We start from the raw sequence: 7,904 nt of genomic DNA, 5'->3' as shown, positions 1-7,904 counted from the left end.
CAGTCAGTCAAACATGCCAAGCACTTTATTGCACAACATTCCACATTCTGCAATGGGGGAGTAAGAGGGAAGAGAGAGAGACAGTGAGAGGGGGTGGGAGAGACTGGCTGTCAAAAGTTCTTGTTCAGCTGTCATGAGATATTTTATTAGCATATTAATTATAGCCAGGTCCTGACACGCCCAATTAAATGCCACAGCGAGGCATTTAAACTTTGACACCTGACAACAGCCACACCGAGTGAACGAAAAAAAGGGAGAGAGCGATGTGTGGGAGTGAGCTAGCATTCGATGCTCCATTAATCTTGCTTCGAGTTCGCTGCAAATAAATCGCTTTTTTATGTTAATTGAACTGCGCCTTGTTTGCTTTTATTGTTTTCGACAGTTTTACAAGTAAAATACAACAACGCAAAACATCAGAAAATAAAAGAAAAAGCAAACAGCTAATTTGCCATTTGCAAACGTTTAACTTTTGATTGCATTTAAGGCTGCAATAAAGACTTCAAAGTTCTATTAGAACTGATGGACTTTGCTAGCCACTGTGATGATGAAAAATAAGTTACATATATTTCTTTAACTTAAGATACTACCCATTTTTAATAAAACCAGAACAGTGTGACATTATTCTTAGAATATACAAAAAAAAACTACTTAATATACAAAAAGTTATTTCTGGTTTAATATTATACTAATACATTAAAAATATACCATAGAGTTGAATATTGAAGTGTAATTCTATGCCTGGTTGTAGTGCGTTTATAATTAGCTAACTTAAGTTTTATTTATTATCTTCATAATTTATTTTCAAGTTCGACGTAAATTAAATGCCTCATTCGTGTTATGTTTAATAATTAGATCTTGTTGGGCTATAAGTAATCTTATCCTAGAAAGATAAGTTTGCTTTACTTAATTTTTCTTAAGCTGATTTTAAGTTGGATTTTGATTCTTTGCTTTACTTTCTATATCTATTTGTAGCTAGAATAAAGTCTTATTATTTAAAATGATTTTTTTTTCTATTTTCATAAGTTATTTTTGAGTTGGAGTTTAATTTAACGTTTTATTCTTTAAATATTTCATAATTTTGAGTATTTATGGACATTATTTCTTTGTTTTTTTTTTTTTAATTTCCTTTTAAGTTGGAGTTTGATTCCATGCTTCATTCTGTAAATGTTCAATGACTAATTGTAGTTACTTTAGAATAAAGCTATGTATATTTTCCGTTCATATAAGATTCTTTTAAACCTGGCTACAACTGAACAAAATCCAAGTGAAGTCAGCATAATAGGATTTGTCAGTCCACTGCGAGGACCAAAGGACTTCTCCACTGTCCTGCTGAGGAGAGAGGGTTGCTCAGCTTGCCTCCCGATCGACCTTGATTAACGCCAGACAAATATTATCTTACACACATGAGAAGAGTACCCAAAGAAAAAACTGTAACTAAACTGAAACGGAAATGGAACTCAACTCAACTGAACTGAAACTGAGTATTTTGTTGTGTGAGTTTTATTTATTGGATTTCGTTCAATTGCAAAAGGAATTTGGCAACGAGGTCCCAGGACGATTGCAAGGAATGTCCATCAAAAGGCGAGCGGGCAGGCAGGGAGGTGGAAGAGAGACTGCTTGGTTGGCCAAGCAGGCGCATAAATTATCCTTTTCTTTACTTTTTTTTGTTTTCTTTTGCAGCTTTGGCAAGTGTGAAAATGTGAAAATGTGCTCAGACAAGTGCAAAATAATGATATGCAATCCAATTTACTTGGACCCGGACATGAACTTGGACACTTCACAGCGGAAGTTGCACATTCATCACTTTTGTGATGGACTCCATCCAGCCAGGATATGGAATGATGTCCCTTTTTTATACCGGCTACTTATAGGGTAGAAGGGTATTACTATATAACATTGTGCCGGCAGGAAATGTGAAAGGCAGAAGTTTGCATCTCCGTCCATATAAAGTATATATATTCTTCGGTATATTTTAGTATTTTTTGGTATATTATATTTAAATTGGCATCTCCCGCCTTATAAAGTTTAAATATTTTTCGGTATAGTTTATTTTTTTTTTTGATATATTATATGTTTATTGAAATCTCCCGGTCTATAAAATATAAAGCTACATATACATATATGTAGATTCTTCGGTATATTTTAAAATATGTTGTAAAGTCATCGATATGTTTTAGAATATTATTGTGGTATATATTTTAATTGATATCACCGACCCTATAAATTAAAAATATTCTTTTGTATATTTTTGTATTTTGTTTGGTATAGTGATTCGGTATATTTTCTAGACTAGTATTATTTTGGTATATTTTTATTTAAAATGGGTTGAGTATATTCGACTAGTCTAATTTCGGTATATTATTTTGGTATATTTTATTTTATTGACATCTCTCGTTCTATAAAGTATACATATTTCGTATTTTTTCAGACCAATATTTTGGTATATTCAGTATATTAATTTGGTATATTTTATTTTATTGAAAATGTGTAGCGATCACTCTCGACTTTTCTATTAAAAATAGTTAGCAGGTATCTCACAGTCGAGCCCACTCGATTGTAGCTTTCTTACTTGATTTTTTTGTATCCCGTTTGGGCCAAGTGTCAATTTGCAAAGCATTAACTTGAGTTGAACGCGCTTTTTATTTGCCACGACAGGACATGGCAGCCTCAAAGGATAAGCGACTGTGTGTGTGAGTGGATGTATGTGTATTTGTGTGTGGTTGTGTATGTGTGTGTGTGCTTATTTGTGTGGAAACTTGTGCTGTAAATGTTTTCACGCCACTCTCCGGGAATGGGTTAATTACAGACATCGTTATCTGTCCCATATGAGAACAGCCGAGTCCTGAATCCTGAATCCTTTGCCATGGCGAATGCGTTTATTGTAATTGTGCGCTGCAACATTTGGCTAAAATATGACATATTTTATGGCTCACTGTTGTGGCTTATCTGCGCACTCATAAGTGTTGTTCTTGGCTCCTTTAAATTTGCATAATGAAATAGAATTGCTCCCATTTGTACTTTATTTGGGGTAAAGTTTCGTTGCGTTATTATCACAGATAATGTGTGGCATGTTCTATTAAAGATTTCTCTTAACTTTTCTTAATTTCTATTCTGATTATTTTCATTCATTTGCTCACGTTGTAACGAATTCTAATTGAGTTTTTTCGACTTTTCTGCTTTAATTTATCGCATTTACAATTTCATTTCGTTGCATTTGTTCTGAAATGAAAAACATTTTTCACTCCATAAAATGCATCGTAAAATCATCCACCTGTGAGTTACAGTACACAAAAAAAAAAGTAAACCAACAAAAAAATTTGAGGAAAATCCCCCAAAAAAAAGTGCGACACAAAAGGAAAAAAAAAAACTTTGTCCAGCCCCCTTTAGGAAAATTTGCATAGGAAAATCGTAAAAATGTTCCTTCTCTCGTTTTTTATGTGCAATTTCAGGCGTGACGAAGCGAAAACTCCACGCAACGAAGGAGTTAAGTGAGAGATGAGAACAACTTTTCCCAAGAAGTGCCGCAAACGCAAAGCCTGCACGCAATTACAGGACGAAATTAGTTAATCCTGCAATGCGCGAAACGTGCTGAAATTTGTGTAAGACACACTTAAGAACTCGATGGGAATTCTTTTCGGGTGTGGAAGGGGGTGAGGTGATCGTAAATTTATTAAAATTAAACTTCAAAAGCAATAATAAAGCAAATAATGAGGTGATGGCAAAAACGTATTTAAGAAATTATGGAATTTCCTGAATTTTAATAAAAAAATATTCAGGAATATTTAATTTAAATTTGCAGCCGACGTATTTGTCACTTTAGATATTGTCTTCGTTTTCAGCATTATTATAAATGTAAATGATTTCTAAGCATTATTTTAAGTGTAAATTGTTACATGATTTAAAAGTTTTAAATACATAAATACAAAGAACGAAAAACGACTGTAATATAACTTAGTATTGTTAATTTATAAGCGTCTTTGACTCCATTTTGAATAAAAGACTAATTAAAAAAAATTATCTTAACTAAGTTCGTTTCTATGCTCTTAGCAGCTTTGCATATCATGGAAAAAATATTAAAGTTTCTATATTGGTAATTTAATATAAGATTTTTAATACATTTTTACTAAAGTTCGTTAAGTTTCGAGCATTAAATACCAATTCTAAGATACGTTTCTTTTCATTTACGAATTGTTTTTTATCAACAATTGAATATTTTCTTGGGAAGATGACAAATGCATTTTTGTTTTACTTTAGAAAATATTCAATGTTCAGAAGCCTTGAATTTCTCTGTATCTCACACTCATTGTCAAAAATACAAAATTACTTCAAGCATCTAATCTATAATGGTTTTTAAATATATTATAAAAAAATTCACGAAGTGTAGTTTGTAAAATTTGTTGTAAAGTTTTTTTGGTTGAGTTTAGTCTATGGCTATTAACATCTTTGCTTTTTGCATGTCATATGAGAAATAGCAAATTCTCAATATTATAATTGAATGTTATCATTCTGCTAACTTGATTCCATTATCAACTAAACAATCTCTTATATACATACATATAGTACGTATATGTTACTATTAACCAAGTTTTTAAAAATTACCTAAAATTTAAGCTAAGGCTAATATTATTTCAGTTCAATAAGTTTCTCCCAACCTTTTTGTTATTTTATGAAGCGAGCAAAGAATGCGAGTTTTCATTTACAATATATTCAATGGGTAGCAGACTACATAAGCTAAATGTCGCTTGCGACTGTCTTTACAGTGAAATAAACGTAAACTGAAATAAATTCCGTCAGAGAATTTCCGATATGTATAACAAAGTATTAGTCAAGAATACAATATTTAGTAGCTATGTTTATATTAATTTACTTTTACATACAGAAATAATAAGTCTCCCCAGGTTTTTAAATTTGACCTATAATACGAGCATCGAATGTTAAGACTAAGTTCCTTTCCATTCCTTGAGTTTCCCCCTGAACTTGATGCTGTTTAATACAGCAATTGAGCATCGTGTGTGGCGAAAGAAATTCAGTTTTCCTATGGGAAATATTCAATGGTCAGTAGTCTCGAATTGCAGTTGAAGCTTGAAGCCTGAGCTGAAGTTGGGTTGGAGAACTCTGAAGACACTCAGGATTGCATAAGCTATTGTCGAAGCCGCAATGTTGACACTGTGGGGTCACAGCTAAACCAACAGCAATAGCAATAGGAAAGGCGATGGCCAACTGTCGGTTTTAATAGAGGCGGACACTTTGATGGGCCGCAGTTGAATGTTTGTTGAATGTTGCACGTCTGTTGCTGTTGTTGTTGTTGTTTCAGGGGTCGTGTGGTTGGTCATCGATTTGGACGCGGACTCGAATACTCGTCGAATACACGTCGAATACCCTTGGGAGCAGTTTCTAATGAAGGACAACATGTGAGGAGCGAGGTCGAGGATTCGCTCAGTGTTGCTCATTTGCTGCAAAATTTTTGACGCTTTATGAGGTCCCTTTAGTGCTGAGTGTGCGCAAAAATGTAATTGAATGAATGAAAACGAGCAGCGAGTGAGAGAGAGAGGGGGGAGAGTAGAGGAGTGGGAGAGGGCAAGGAACTGTTCTAAGGTCAACATCGGGCCGTGACTTCTTCTTCCTGAAGCAGTCGTAAAATGTTTGTCTTCCATTAGGACAAACACATGATGACGCATTGCCAACAACAACACGATGATGACAACCAAGCAGATGATGAACAAGTTGCAACAACAACAGCAGCAGCAGCAGCAGCAGCTTCTGCTTCTGCTTGAAAAATACTTCAATGGGAACATCATAATTTTTTGTGAAAAAAACCTCTGACAAACTTATGAGCATATATGTTTAAATATTTTTTATTTTTGTTTTGTTTTATTTTTATTACTTCTGTCGTTGAATCAATTCGCGTGACTCGCGTTGCAGGCTTGTTGTCTTCTGTCATGATTTCAGTCACGAATGCAAATGAACATGGGACAAGTCCAACTCCAACTTCAAGTCCAAGTCCAGAGCTCATGTTACGGGCATCAAATGGATACTTCGATGCTTCCTCTTCCCAGGTCGCAGTCAGGTTTTCGCGACAACTTCTTTATGTGCCACACAATCCCAAAAGTTCCCTTCGGTATCATGACGATACGATGCGAACTCTTGCGATGCCTTTTTGAAGTTTACTTCTGGCCAAAAGTTGAAAGTTTGCCGCACTGCAAATGCTAATTAGTAGTTGCCATACTCAAAGTGTGTGTTGCAAGTGGCAAGTGGCAAGTGGCAAGTGGCAAGCATTGCTGCCTCTTGACTGGCACGTAGAGTTCACAAGCTGACACCTTGGGCGGCAACATCGAACCTCACTCATCAGTCAACAAATTTGTTTGGGTTTTGTTATTAAACAGCCATCTGAAGTGTTGAGAAATATTTATTAATTAAAGTTTGATAAGCTTAATGATAATTGGTTTATGATAAATAAATTACTATTTAAATAATTAGATAAATTTGATGTTTAACCATCGACTTAGCTATGAACGGAAACACTGCAGTGTGCAAGTAAAAATGCAACACTATGTTCACTTGATTTCCTTGCTGATATTGAAGCTGCGTGTATCAAAAGTTGCGTATCATTTTCATTCTTAAGCGCTACTTCACCAGCAAGTTTTCTTTTAAGGCGCGATCCTCCTTCATCATAAGTCAGTTTTGGTCTTCCCTTCTTTAAATTTTCCATCTCCGAGTGATTTTCCAAATGTATTTTAAGAGACTTTAATAGCCACTGTGAATGCTTTTCTCTGAATGTTCGCATATTCCGACTGCACTTTTGCAGGTTTGACGTAACAAAAATTTCAAAACTTCTTATTTTTTTATTTATTTCACTCCTTTTGTCGTCGCTTAGTGTACATTGATCTATTTGACCAAATACAAATTCAGTCAGCGCGGAAGAGTGGCGCCCGCTGTCCATCCACACGTCCAGCAACGTGGCGTGACAGAATTCAAGCACATCTAAATAATTATAGCATCGGAAAAGCCGCAAAAAGCCGCAAACGAAACTATTATTAAAATTTAATATAAAGTGTCTACTATTGTTTAACATACATTAAACAACGCACAAATACGCACAACACCTTTTTTCCTCTACAGAAGACGAACACTTTTGTCAGCTTTTTGATTTCCTTGGACAACACAAAACAGTACAATTATATAACGTTAAACAAATTACCACACAAATTGTGTTTATTATTCGTAATTTACATACCTCCAACTTCAATATCCATTTTAAATAATAGAAAAATATTGTTTGGTTTAGATTTGCCAAGCTCTCAAAGTTATTAAATATTTCCCGCCAATTTTGTCACAAAAATCAGCTGCTCAATCACCTGACTTTAAACATCTGTAAAAATTGCAAGGTTGCATTTTTGACAAAAATATTTATTGATACTTTCTATCTAGGGTATCTAGTTTAAATTATAAAAAAAAAATTCAGATTTTCTTCCATGAAATTTGGGACTTTATGCCACCAAATCGGGATTTGGGACCATAGTGCACTGAAAGAAAATTCGATGGACTGGAGAATTTATCAACCCAAATATAATATTTTAGGTCTTGTTTTGAGAATTTATCATTCTTCTTAGTTTTAATAATTTGGTTTTATTAATTGGTCTTCTATTAAGAATACAATTTTGAAGATTAATGTTCTAGATTTTATAAACTGGTCTCTTTTCCAGTTTTTCCTTTTTTTAAATTGAATTTGTTGATGATTTTGTACAAATGTATTTGAAGTTAAATTAAAATAATATATTAAATTTTAATAAATGAATATTAAGGTTTTCTGATCAAAAAATATTCAGAATATATGATATGTTGTGCATTAGAAATTATATTTAGTTAATTATTGAGCATTTTTAATGTATTTTCATACATAAAAG

General features: G+C 33.7%; 1 long non-coding RNA gene across 1 annotated transcript; it reads right to left on the bottom strand.

The window, feature by feature from the left end:
• Positions 1-6,778: 6,778 nt before the first annotated feature.
• On the bottom strand, positions 6,779-7,314 carry LOC133839936 (uncharacterized). The gene is made up of 3 exons (XR_009894150.1): positions 7,235-7,314; positions 7,075-7,151; positions 6,779-6,981 (listed from the first exon to the last, which is right to left on the bottom strand). It is a non-coding gene; the product is annotated as an uncharacterized LOC133839936 (long non-coding RNA).
• Positions 7,315-7,904: the final 590 nt, after the last annotated feature.

Source organism: Drosophila sulfurigaster, chromosome 3 (genome assembly GCF_023558435.1).
Source record: "Drosophila sulfurigaster albostrigata strain 15112-1811.04 chromosome 3, ASM2355843v2, whole genome shotgun sequence".
Lineage (NCBI taxonomy): Eukaryota > Metazoa > Arthropoda > Insecta > Diptera > Drosophilidae > Drosophila > Drosophila sulfurigaster.
The sequence above is the reverse complement of the archived record's forward strand: the minus strand, read 5'-3'. Positions and strand labels throughout refer to the sequence as shown.